This window comes from Nycticebus coucang, chromosome 4 (genome assembly GCF_027406575.1).
Source record: "Nycticebus coucang isolate mNycCou1 chromosome 4, mNycCou1.pri, whole genome shotgun sequence".
Taxonomy (NCBI): Eukaryota; Metazoa; Chordata; class Mammalia; order Primates; family Lorisidae; genus Nycticebus; species Nycticebus coucang.
The window spans coordinates 85,620,056-85,633,989 of NC_069783.1; the positions used below are offsets into that span (position 1 = coordinate 85,620,056).

Below are 13,934 nucleotides of genomic sequence, written 5' to 3' on the forward strand. Positions count from 1 at the left end.
CTTTTGCTTAGGCAGATCTCAAGCTCCTGAGCTCAAGCAATCCACCCTCCTTGGCCTCCCAGAGTGCTAGGATTACAGGTGTGAGCCACTGCGCCTGGGTGTCTCTATGAAACTGTTTAAATAATTTGTAGATATTGGGGTGGCACCTGTGGCTCAGTCGGTAAGGCGCCGGCCCCATATACTGAGGGTGGCGGGTTCAAATCCAGCCCCGGCAGAACTGCAACAAAAAAACAGCCGGGTGTTGTGGCAGGCGCCTGTAGTCCCAGCTACCGGGGAGGCTGAGGCAAGAGAATCGCTTAAGCCCAGGAGTTGGAGGTTGCTGTGAGCTGTGTGATGCCATGGCACTCTACCGAGGGCCATTAAAGCGAAACTCTGTCTCTACAAAAAAAATAAAAAAAAATTTGTAGATATTGGGCGGCACCTGTGGCTCAGTGAGTAGGGCGCCGGGCCCATATGCCGAGGGTGGCAGGTTCAAACCCAGCCCTGGCCAAACTGCAATAAAAAAAAAATAGCTGGGCGTTGTGGCGGGCGCCTGTAGTCCCCGCTGCTTGGGAGGCTGAGGCAAGAGAATCGCGTAAGCCCAAGAGTTAGAGGTTGCTGTGAGCCATGTGACCCCACGGCACTCTACCCGAGGGCGGTACAGTGAGACTCTGTCTCTACAAAAAAAAAAAAAATAAATAATTTGTAGATATTCTATGTACCTTGAAATTTCTTGCAAATTAAAATAGTTGGGCATTTGAACAACTGTTTACTTATCAAACTTCAGTCCACACTGTGGGCAACAGGAATCATGGAAAAGAAAGGCGGCTTGGTGGTGAACTCTAAGTATTTGAAGAAATCTTTTCTCAGAAAATTTTGACATTACCTCTATCCATTTGTGTAATAGTTACTACTTACTCATTACAAAGGTTGTAGCATTATACTTTGAAAAATAACAGACTGTGATTATTATGGAATACAATAAAATTATTTCTTCCTTTGATCTATATGCTATTTCTATCCTTACCATTTAGTGTTTTTTTTTTTTTTTAAAGCTATCACATTACTGGTTTCTATTGACGGTTGTAATTATTAACATTCTTTTTTGAAACGGAGTCTTACTATGTCACCCTCAGTAGAGTGCTCTGGCGGTCATAGCAACCTCCAACTCTTGGACTTAAGTGATTCTCTTGCCTTAGCCTCCCAAGCGACTACAAGCGCCCGCCACAACACCTGCCTATTTTTCTGTTGCAGTTGTCATTGTTGCTTTGCTGGCCTGGGCCGGGTTCAAACCTGCCACCCTGGGTGTATGTGGCTGGCACAGTAACCACCGTGCTATGGGCACCGAGCCAATTATTAAAATTCTTTTTTTTTTTTTATTGTTGGGGATTCATTGAGGGTACAATAAGCCAGGTTACACTGATTGCAATTGTTAGGTAAAGTCCCTCTTGCAATCATGTCTTGCCCCCATAAAGTGCGACACACACCCAGGCCCCACCCCCCTCCCTCCTTCCCTCTTTCTGTTTCCCCCCCCATAACCATAATTGTCATTAATTGTCCTCATATCAAAATTGAGTACATAGGATTCTTAAGGTAGCCTATCTTCTCCCACATTGACTGTCTACTCTTAAGGTAGCCTATCTTCTCCCACATTGACTATCTACTCTTGTCTGATAGTTATTTTGACCTTTTTTTGATGCAGAAATTAATACTTCCATTTTATTTCAGGTTTAGGCCACCATTTCTATGTAGGTGATCTTTTAGTATTTGAGACAGTCTCACTTTGTCACCCCTGGTAGAGTACTGTGACATCATAGTTCACAGCAACTTCACACTCTTGGGCTCAAACGATCTCTCGCCTCAGCCTCCATAGCTGGGACTACAAGCACTCCCAACAATACCCAGCTATTTTTACAGAAGGGGTCTTACTCTAACTCAGTCTGGACACTGAACTCTGGAGCTCAGGTGATCCGCCTACCTCGGCCTCCCCAGAGTGCTAGGATTATAGGAGTGAGCAACTGCGCCTGACCTCTAGGAGAATCTTTTAAAATTCAAATTATTTTAATCTTGACATTTTGCTATGACTCCCACACACAGTTTTTTTTTTTTTAGAAATCAGCCTCTCACCTTCATTTCCCATGGTCACAGCTCATGCTGAACCTGACATCTTTGCCCTGATTTTCTCCCCACTTGTCAGTGGGGAGAGGACTCTTGGGAAGGGTGAGGAATGAGGAGCTATGGACATACAGTTTTTTATGTAGTCAGTCCATGTCATTGGTGAAAAACTTTGAGCAGGACAAAGACAAGATAATACCCATGGCATGCTATAAAGAATTTACTCTCTTCTTGCATATAGGATTGATTTATTATCAATCTATGGGTTTAACGATAAGACTGTGAGTTTATTCAAAAGTCAAATGCTGCATCTTTTTAAACACTGTGCTTCTCCACTCCACACTCTTTCTTATGATTTAGAGGGACTGTTTTTATGAAAGTTGAAAGATGGACATGATCCTTATTTTTTTTTAATTGTTCCGATTTTGAACTAAGATTTCAGTTTAACCTGTGTTTATGTCTGTTATAATCTGATACACTTTAAAGCTCTAGAATTAAAAAGTGTCAAGCAATAACATCTAGAGATCCTAGCTATTTACAGGTTGGTATTAGGTCCTAAGCAAGAAATAGTTTGTTTTAACTGAAACTCATCTGGGGTACTGCTTTATATGTACTTTTCTAAATTAAAAAAAAAAAAAGAAATCTAGCAAAATTCTGAAAATTTGATGTTGCTATTGAACAAGAAAGAACATAAAATTTTCCATTTTAGAGAACTGAAACTATGTAGGTTGTTATTCAATAGCTGTGCAAAGCTTGGGTCTTTTTTATTTCAGTAAAAATATGTAAAACTGTTGTGAAACTTTAATAGAAAGTGTATCAACTACTATGTTCAATATAAAACACAAGTAATATGAATTGCTAATTCAAAACTGCCTAAGAAAGCTTCATAGTTTAATAAAATACTAAGAATCATTCTACTTTTCTTTTTTTTTTTTTTTTTGTAGAGACAGAGTTTCATTTTATCGCCCTCGGTAGAGTGCCGTAGCGTCACAGCTCACAGCAACCTCCAACTCCTGGGCCTAGGCGATTCTCCTGCCTCAGCCTCCTGAGTAGCTGGGACTATAGGCGTCCGCCACAACGCATGGCTATTTTTTTGTTGCAGTTTGGCCGGGGCTGGCGCCCTGCTCACTGAGCCACAGGCACCGCCCTACTTTTCTAATTCTTGATTTACCAATCTGTTCCATTCAACCACCCATATAGAAACTGCAAAAACTGAATTTAACTTTTGCATTGTATTAAATGTATTTTAGAAGTCTTACATTTGGTGAATAAATCAAATGAATTTGAGTGAAAAATCTAATAAATTTTGTGCTTCACAGCACGATTTGTGTTGTGACATGGCATTCGACATGATACATGATTTTTAGTTATTAATCTTTAAAGAAAAATTTTTGAGCAACATTAGGACGTTAGTTTGGTTATGTTTTAGGTATAGTAGCTAAGTAGCTCAATTCTTCTTCCCCTCTACTCAATACACCAAATTAATAACATGGATTTGTATTTTTAAACTTAACTAAGGAATGCTGAGAGATATTGCTTCAATATTTGCACCTTCCTTTTCTTAGCAACGTTATGTCCATCTTCAGTGTATTTTATTGTTCAAAAGTATCATGTTTTTGTTTTCTGGGTTTTTTCTCGCAGTTTTTGGCTGGGGCTGGGTTTGAACCTGCCACCTCCGGTATATGGGGCTGGCACCCTACTCCTTTGAGCTACAGGCGTCACCCATGTTTTTGATATAATAGTAAAGAGTATTCTTTTTTTTGGTAGAGATAGTCTCACTTTATCGCCCTCGGTAGAATGCCGTGGTGTCACACAGCTCACAGCAACCTCCCAGCTCCTGGGCTTAGGCAATTCTCTTGCCTCAGCCTCCCAAGTAGCTGGGACTACAGGCACCTGCCACAACGCCAGGCTATTTTTTTGGTTGCAGTTTAGCCGGGCTGTGTTCAAACCCTCAGTATATGGGGCCCGCGCCCTACTCACTGAGCCACAGGCGCCGCCTGTAAATATAGTATTCTTTCTTTCTGATCTGTAATCCTTTTCTTTTTCTTGCCTGAATGTAGTGCTAGGAGCTCTAGTACAATATTTAATAGAGGGGTGAGATAAACATCCCTGATCGTTTCTGTTCTTAGGGTGTTTTGTAATCTTACACCATTATAATTTTAGGAAAAGAGTAAAAGCAGAGCACAGTCCTAGCTAACAGATTCTGTTCTCTCTCTCTGCCAAAGCAGTTTGAGTCCCTTTCCCCCCGAAAGGTCAACCCCCACTTAGGGTGTCTTCAGAGAACTTAATTCTGCTAGAAATGCAGCTCTGTGCCTGAGTCAGCATCAAGAATACTGTTTGCGGGCGGCGCCTGTGGCTCAAGGAGTAGGGCGCCGGTCCCATATGCCAGAGGAGGTGGTGGGTTCAAACCCAGCCCCAGCCAAAAAAAAAAAAAAAAATACTGTTTGCTATGTTAGTTATTAACCTTGCCTTTTCATGAAATGAGATTAGTATCTGATCTAGAGTTTGCTACCTTCTAGCTATTTCACATTAAAACCACAATCATAAAAATAGCTACTATAGCATATTTCTAATGACAAAATACATATGAATTAACAAAACCACTGATTGGAAGGACTAGTTGTTTAATATAAAGTTTATCTTTCAATTTAAAATAAGTCTTTGAATGTTAATAGTCATTGTCATTATATGAAAATATTAGGTGTCAATATATGAAAATATATTGACAAAATATAAAATGAAAATTTTAGGCAACTATATTCTACATCTAGTTGCCTCAGGAATCATGCTGGTGAAGTTAGTTTTACTTGGATCAGAAAGCTATCAAATGCATTCCATTCCTTCCAAAGTGTTGGTAAGTGTGAACAAGTCTATAGGAAAGGGCGGGCGGGGGATATCAATGCTGTGATAGGGGCAATCCTTAGTCTTTTTTTTTTGTTTTGGAGAGACAGAGTCTTATTTTATTGCCCTCTACCGTGGCCTCACACAGCTCACAGCAACCTCCAACTCCTGGGCTTATGCAATTCTCTTGCCTCAGCCTCCCAAGTAGCTGGGACTACACATTCCCACCACAATGCCTGGCTATTTTTTGTTGCAGTTTGGCTGGGGCTGGGTTTGAACCCACCACCCTCTGTATATAGGGCTGGCGCCTTTACCCACTGAGTCACAGGCGCTGCCCAATCCTTAAGTCAATATTTTCATATATTGACACCTAATAAAGGCAGCAGATCTGAATCTTTAATGTCTGTCTAGACAACCTCCTCCCCTGCTGCCAAAATTAGATTTACATCATAATGCACTCTGGTGTGTCTGCAGCAAACACATCCATGGACAGACCACCTATTTATATAAAACAATGAATATTGATAAGTCAGAGTCTCACTAATCCATATGTAATGGATTTTTTCCCTCCATTTATCAAACCCTTTAAAAGGGCTGGTCCAGTTCATTTGTATATCTTTAGTACTAAGTACAGTATCTGGCATGTAACAGGAACTCCATAAATACTTTCTGAATAAACCTAAGAAGGGTTATTAGTTACATTTTCTTAGGTCATTTGACTTGAATTTCTACATAATACCCAAGGTAATAAAGGAAAATTTTAGGCAATTGCTATTTAAATAGGTTAATGAATCAATAAGTAGTCAGCAATGTCCTTTATTCCAAACCTGAGTCCATTTCTTTTTCTTTTTTTTTTGTAGAGAGAGTCTCACTGTACCGCCCTCAGGTAGAGTGCCGTGGCGTCACACGGCTCACAGCAACCTCTTAACCCTTGGGCTTACGCGATTCTCTTGCCTCAGCCTCCCGAGCAGCTGGGACTACAGGCGCCCGCCACAACGCCCGGCTATTTTTTGGTTGCAGTTTGGCCGGGGCTGGGTTTGAACCCACCACCCTTGGCATATGGGGCTGGTGCCCTACTCACTGAGCCACAGGCGCCGCCCAAACCTGAGTCCATTTCTTTTTCTTAAAAAGGGAGATGTAAATAGGAATTTTTGTTTCTTGTGGTTTTGTTTTTACTATGATTACTCAGGAATATCATTACTTGGTAAAACTTTAATTGTCAAAAATATCTGAGAAACTTCATTGAATAAATGATATTGGAATCTTGACATCATGACCATAAATTCCAAGTAGTATCTAAGTCTGGTCACACGGTACTTCTTTGGGTTTTTGGAATTGACTTTAATATCTCAATTTCCTATTTGCAACCTTATACCTTTTATATCTTCCCTGCTTGCCAATTCTTAATCCTTACTGACCTCTATTCATCAATCCCAATACAAATAAGTTTCTCATCTGTGTAATACATGTGTTGGAGAAGCCTGTTACGCTGCCTCTCTTTTGGAGTTACTCTTTTTAACAAAAAGATAATAAATTAACAGGATCTAAGGCCATGCAAGACAAAAGTTAAACCCCATTGGCAAGCCATGAATTTACATAACACATCACTTGAGTCCTTACTCGAGTCTGGCATATAGGTGATAAGTCAGGTGGCTTGTCTCTTGAGTGACAGACTTCCTCATCTTACAACAGTCCAAGGCTTTAGGTAAAGCTTTATTTCTTTAACCAATTACAAACCAAAGAATCTGAACCCATCTATAACCTGAAAGCCCTTGCTTCAAGATGTCCCACTTTTTGGGGCCAAACCAATGTATGCCTTCCATGTATTGTGATTTTTTGTGTAATTCCTATCTCCATGAATGTATAAAACCAAACAAGCCAGACACCTTAGGCACATTTTCTTAGGACCTCTTGATGACATGTGCTCCAGGATGTGGGTCACACAGTAGGCTGAGAATGAACCTTCATCAAGTATTGAGTTTTGGTGTTTTTCTGTTAATGTACAGATATAGGTGAAAATGAGTTAGCAGATGCTCCTCAAATAGTTTTAATGATCCTATGAGACTTTTGAAAAGTGAGAGTAAAATTGGAATAACTGGAAACATGCCAATTCTTTGATACCTTCTGGAGGAATTTCCTAATACGACCTTAAAAAAATAAAGATAATGGCTAAGTATCAAGCAACATTTTAAAAAATCTTGTTTGGCTCGGCGCCTATAGCTCATTGAGTAGGGCACCAGCCACATACACCAAAGGTTTGAGCCCAGCCTGGGCCTGCTAGACAACCACCACCAAAAAAATGGATGGGCACAGTGGTCCCAGATACTCGAAAGGCTGAGGCAAGAGAATCGCTTGAACCCTTGAGTTTGAGGTTGCTGTGAGCTGTGACACCACTGCATTCACTGAGGGTGGCATGGTGAGTCTCTTGTCTCAAAAATAAAATTAAAATCTTATTTATACACAATTATAACTGGCACTATTTAAGACCTTTATAAATATCTAAAACTATAGAGTCCTAGTAGTGTTTTAAACAGTGTGATATAGCAAGTATTTACCATTTGTCAAGGGGCAGTTAAATGAACTGTTAAAGAAGGATATTTACCCGAAATAAAGTGATGAGGTAATTTTTTTTTTTCCAGATGGTCTCATTCTATTGTCCAGGCTGGAGTGCAGTGGCATCATAGCTGACTGCAGCCTCCAACACTTGGACTCAAGTGATCCTCCTGCTTCTGAGACTCCCAAATAGCTGGGACTACAGGTGTGTGCCGATAAACATGGCTTATTTTGTGTGTAAATGAGGGGCCTCCTTATATTGCCCAGATTTGTCTTGAATTCTTGGCCTCAAGTGATCCTATCATCTCATCTTCTCAAAGTTCTGGGATTCCAGGCATGAGGCACAGTGCCTGACCATAACAGGTAACAATTATTAAATGCATTGTTTTTCAAATCCTAGTGAACAGCCTCAACTCTTACTCTTTGATGTTATCTGATGGCCATTACAGGTCAAATTTTTGTATGTTTTACGAATTACTGTTCTAATACATAGCCATGCCATGCCATGCAAAAAATACCAATACAGAACAGTTCAATCAGTTCACAATTTTAAAGCTGTTACGGACCTTGGAGTTTGGTTAGTGTGGGGTTCCTCAACCTCAACACTAATGCCATTTTGAGTTAAGGTGATCCTTTGTTGAGTGGGGCTGTCTTGTGCATTCTGGGATGGATGTGATGTCTCTAGTCTACATCAACAATGTGCCAGCAGCACCAGCACTTGATCACCATGTTCCTCCTTGGTTTGGATCATAATCCCAAATGTTGAATCTCACAAAGATCAAAATCCCTCTAGTCTAAAATAAAATCCCTAATGTCTAAAATTCTTCAAATCATAAATAAGATAGTTGTACCATGTAAGACCATCTCTTTTACATTTTTCATGTCAAATTCTTTTTAATTTCTTTTCATCACTTAAAATTGTCAGCATTAGTTTTCCACAATTTGTTATACTATGTATTTCATCTTCTCATCATTTATAAACAGTATAAATTGTGAAGACTAGAGTTCTAATTTGTTTTATGCATTTTTTCCATCATCATAACACTTTGTGTCAGCACTGTGCATTATCTACAAATGTTGAAACTTCCTCAATAAATGAAGAGATGTCCTTTTTGTACATGTGCAATTGTGAAAGATAAAATTTCTTAAGATCTAGCCTTTATGGGTGACTGCATACATGATGGTGACATAGCATCTTGGTTGACTGATGTCATCAAAAGACCTAGGTTGTTTGTCATGGTATTACTTTTCTTTCTTTTTTAACATTCTTACATGGTATTTCTTTTTAATTTTTTAGAGTAGGCGTCTAGCTCTGTTGCCTAGGCTGGAGTGCAGTGGTGTGATCACAAACCATTGCAACCTCAAATTCCTGGGCTGTCATGTATTTCAGGTAACTACTTATAAAACATCCAATTACCAACCATAGTGGTATGCATTTATACATTTCCCTATTTGATGTATTATTTCATTATGAATATGGTTCATCTGATCATAACTGTTATACCTAAGCAACTGTTAGTATACCCGTTTGTCTGCAAAAATGTTATCATTGCCTGTTTTATTGTGTAAAATGGCCTATGAAATGTACTGTTGCATGTTTCTCAAATAAATCTCTTTCTGAAGATGTAAATATTGAAAAAACATTTTTCAAATTACTTCTTCTAGGCTGGCCAGGCACAGTTGCTCACACCTATAATCCTAGCACTCTGGGAAGCCGAAGGAGGTAGATTGCTTGATCTCAGGAGTTTGAGATCAGCCTGAGTAAGAGACCCCTTTTCTACTAAAAATAGGAAAATTAGCTGGGCATTGTAGTGGACACCTGTAGTCCCAGCTATTTGAGAGGCTGAGGCAAAAGGACCAATGAGGGGCTGGGCATGGTGGCTCACGCCTGTAGTCCCAGCACTGTGGGAGGCCAAGGCGGGTGGACTGTCTGAGCTCAGAGGTTTAAGACCAGTATGAGCAGCAGTGAGCCAGGGTAAGACCCCGTCTCTACCAACAACATAAAAAAAAAAAAAACAGCCAGCACTGCCAGAGGAAGAAAAAAATCAACAAAAAAGGAGTACTTCAAAGAAGAATGAATAAGCAAAACTGAAATTAAAAAAAAAAAAAAAAAGACCAATGAGGTTGCTGTGAGCTATGATGCCATGGGACTCTACCTAGGACATCAGAGTGCGACTCTGTCTTTAAAAAAAAAAAAAAATTACTTTTTCCAGAATTCTATTTTCTTTTTTTTTTTTTTTTTATAGAGACAGAGTCTCACTGTACCACCCTCGGGTACAGTGCCGTGGCGTCACACGGCTCACAGCAACCTCTAACTCTTGGGCTTATGCGATTCTCCTGCCTCAGCCTCCCAAGCAGCTGGGACTACAGGCGCCCGCCACAACGCCCGGCTATTTTTTTTTTGTTGCAGTTTGGCCGGGGCTGGGTTTGAACCCGCTACCCTCGGTATATGGGGCTGGCGCCGTGCTCACTGAGCCACAGGCACCTCCCTCCAGAATTCTATTTTCAAGACAGACCACCTGGGACTGGGATTTTGAGGATTGTAAACTTTAGGGATTTTGCTCTTTTGGGACTTCAACAGTCAGGATTATGGCATTTGAGATTTTGTCTTCTGGCTCCCATCCCTCCCTACCAAGTGGTGACAACCAAAAATGTTTCAATATTCCCAAATATCCTCTGGAAGGGCAAAAATCACCCACAGTGTCCTCTAGGATACTCAGAGGTTCCCAACACAGAGATGACACAGCTCAATAGAAAGTTTGGGACTTATGGTCATACAGTTACCATTATGTGAACTGACATTTTTTTTTGGCTGGTGCTGGGTTTGAACCCACCACCTCCAGCACCACCTACCCCTTTGAGCCACAGGCGCTTCCCTGTGAACTGAGGTCTTTTAAAGTCTTTTGCACATAGTCAAAATAAATGCTGAGTCCAGCAAAAAGCCTCTTCCATGAAAACCTGTTGCCAAATCTTCCTGTGATCTGACCATGGAAGCCAAACTGAATTGCAGTCTTGATACTTATAAACTGCTTTGCTTATTTGTTGGTGACTGACAGGAAGTTGGTATAAAAGCAAAATAACCCAGGAGATTTTACTTTGTAAATCTCAGAACAATGATACTAAACCTACATACTAAATCTAGTCTTTCAAAGACTGCTTTCACTAAGAGATTTAAATAGAACCAATTCATTGGTTGCAATGAATTTGTAATTTCCATTTTTTTTTTTTGAGTTTCATATGTTGCCCTTGGTAGAGGCTGTGACGTCACAGCTCACAGCAACCTCAAACTCCTGGGCTTAAGGAGTCTCTTGCCTAAGCCTCCCAAGTAGCTAGGGACTACAGGTGCCTGCCACAATGCCCAGCTATTTTTTGGTTGCAGTTGTTGTTGTCCTTTGACAGGTCTAGGCCAGGTTCAAACCCGCCAGTCCCAGTGTACATGGCCGGCGCCCTCATACCTAGCTGCTGAGCTATAGGCACTGAGCCTTTCTAATTTCTAATGGAACATATAAAAAGTGCCTAAAAAATGTTTTAAGAAATTTTACAATATTTGACTCCTTTGCCATTTTTCCAAAGTGATGTGTGTGAAGTATTATGGAATAACACACAGAATACAATATATCACGAAAAGGATGAAAAAGAAATTAGTTCTATGAGGGTATTATTATTTATGGGTGTTTCTCCTGGAAAAAGGAATCTAAATTATTCCACAATATTCTGGCTTCTACCATCTTTCACTCTGAAGACAAAAAGTAACAAGGCAACAAAGCAAATACTGAAAAAATATGAAACTGAACATAGCTGAATGTTTTACTTAAATTTTCTGCAGTGGGATCAAGCATTAACATCTAAAATAATTCCCAAAACTGCTTTAAAGGTTTATCTCATAGCCTGCAATAGGCAGGCTGTTTTGCAGATATATAGGACTGGTAAGAACTCTTAGACTAAAATGGTCAAGAAAGACTGACAGCTTTTTGTGTTTGGGGAAATGTGTTGGTGAGAACTGTAAAAATTTCCCAAACCCCTGTAGAAGAGACACTTAACCAAAATTTAACTTGGCCCCTGGCAGCCTAAGGCCAGGTCTCTGAAGAGACTCCGCTCCACTTTGGAGTTCTGTTGGGAAATAATCTGAACCAACACGATATGACCCAACCCTCATCTACCTTTTTTTTTTAACGCATTTACTAAAATGGGCTCACAATCGTGAATCCTCTGTTCCTTTGAGCTGTGTTAAGTATCTCCTTGCAACTCAGGAGTGTCTTTCTCACGGACCTGAACACCATTCCTCTGACATGTGAGTGGGAATGACAGAGCCTCCGGCTCCCAGGCTCTGGGAGGTGAGTATCTTAACTCAGATAATTCCCAGCTAGCAGACACTGTGGGCTTTACAAGGACCAATCCTTTCTAATTTTTCACCTCCCTGACTCTGCTTGAACCCTCCCTTCCCCCTCTGTCCCTCTAAGCGCCCAGTCACCTCTGTGCAAATCCGAATGGAGCTCAGCTCTTTATCCTACTATCAGTAGTTATGGAATAAAATCTCTTCTCACCGCTCTAATTAATGTCCAGCTTTATCTTTAACATTGGTGGATACGCATTAAAACTCAGGACCACTCTTAAGATGGGCCTATTATCTCTTATAGCTGGTCTTACAGGGTCCTGTCCTCAAAACCTAGGAAAACTCTCCAAAGTGATCCCCACAAACCTCATCCTCTTCTCTTCCCGAGGGCTCCTGCAACCTTTCAAGTTCCTACGCTATTTCCTACTGTCCCCACTTCCTAACTCCACCGCTCCCTAACTATAGTACTGAAGAGTCTCTACTTTTCAGGATGTCGAATTTCACCACACGGAGGTTTACTCTTTTCTACGTCTTAGGACTTTTTTCTGTCCCCTCTTGTAGTTTCCTCATCAACCTCCTCCCTTCCCTTTCCGTGACGCTCCAGGTCCACGGACTTCTGCCTGGTCGCCTCCATTTTCCCACTCAGACCTCAGCTTCCTGGGCAGTCTGAGCCGTCCCTTCCCTCCACGCTCCACTCGGGAGCCCTGATGCCCCTGCCCGGGGGCGCGCGGCGGGATTCCGGCCGCGCCCTGTCGGCCATTTCGCTCGCTCAGGGCGCGCCCGGCGAGCTGGGCCTTTCCTGGGCCGCGGAGTTGAGGGGCTGAAGACCGGGCCGCCCCCGCCGCCGGGGCGGGAACTCACCTTCTCTGAGGCAGGGGCGGGCGTCTACAACTACTGTTCCCCTCCCCGCCAACGCCGCCGGCCGGGAGATAGGCCGCGGTGGAGGTGGCGGAGAGGCAGGAACAACCGCTGCCGCCGCCGCCGCCTCCGCCACCGAGCAGGCGGGGTGGGAGGAGGAGGCGGAGACCCGGCTTCCTGAGGGGAAGTCGCCGCTACTGCCGGCGAATGACTGGACAGCGCAGACGCCATGGAGGCGAGGCGCGCTACTGCGCTTGCGCCGGGAGCCGCCGTCCCAGGAAGCCCCTCTAGCCCCGCCTTACTGTTTGCTCCGCCCACCGCGACGCGCTCTGGCTGGTTTGGCTCTAAGCTTGCCGGGTGGGATGTTTCTACTCCTGCAGCTTCGCGCTCTTATTGGGGAGAAAGAAGAGCGCTGGGGCAGCTTGCCTTGGGAGAATGAATCTAAAACCAACTGAGAAGAAAAAGAGCCTGGCAGTCTACAGATCCACCCCTAAAGAATCTCAAAAATACGTTCTTTAACTCGTGCCTTTCTTTTCTTCGTTACGTTCTTTAATACACAGACTAGATAGAGCGCAATCCTTGGTTGCCATGATTGGTGTATCAACAACCTGTTTCTCCCTCTCGTTCTTTCGCTATGTGCGTCTATATAAATATTATACACACAGATTAGTACTTAAAATACACAAATCTCATCATTTCAAGCCACGTTTCCTAAGGAAATCACTACCCTGGTTTGTATTATTTCCTTTTTCTGTACATTATAATACAATATATATACGTGGCTAAACGATATTCAGATTGTTTTTAAAATTTGTAAGATTAATCTTTATGCAGTATTCTTGAAGTCTTGAGCAAATGGTCTCACAGCAGTTGGTTTTATACATGTTTGAGAGACAGGAATTGCAAGTCAAGTCAATACACAGCAGGTAAAATCAATACACAGCGAAAACTTGTGGTAATGTAAATTAAGAACAATTTCAAACAGTTGTTGCTGTTAGAATAGCTTTCAAACAGTGGGACATAAAAGTGCTGGTGCCAGAATGGTAAAAAAAAAAAAAAAAAGGTGTAAAACTGCTTCTGTAAGCCCCCACAAAACCCACCCAACGGTGGTTGTCTCACATGTTACGCTATGTCTTGGCCCCCCACCCCCCACCTCTTTCCTCAGGCTGCTGGGTCTTTGAACCTGAAATAATCTACTCTAGTGCTGATCTCCTCCTGAGTTGTTAGTCTGCCGCTTCTCTGAAGCTCCCCTGGC

General features: G+C 41.9%; 1 protein-coding gene across 3 annotated transcripts in view; it reads right to left on the reverse strand.

The window, feature by feature from the left end:
* KRCC1 (lysine rich coiled-coil 1) overlaps positions 1-12,853 on the reverse strand; it is a 28,560-nt gene extending 15,707 nt beyond the window's left edge. For all 3 annotated transcript variants that reach the window (XM_053588099.1, XM_053588097.1, XM_053588098.1), the window contains exon 1: positions 12,683-12,853. The gene's annotated coding sequence lies outside the window, so the exon portion shown is untranslated. The remainder of the gene's footprint in view (positions 1-12,682) is intronic.
* Positions 12,854-13,934: the final 1,081 nt, after the last annotated feature.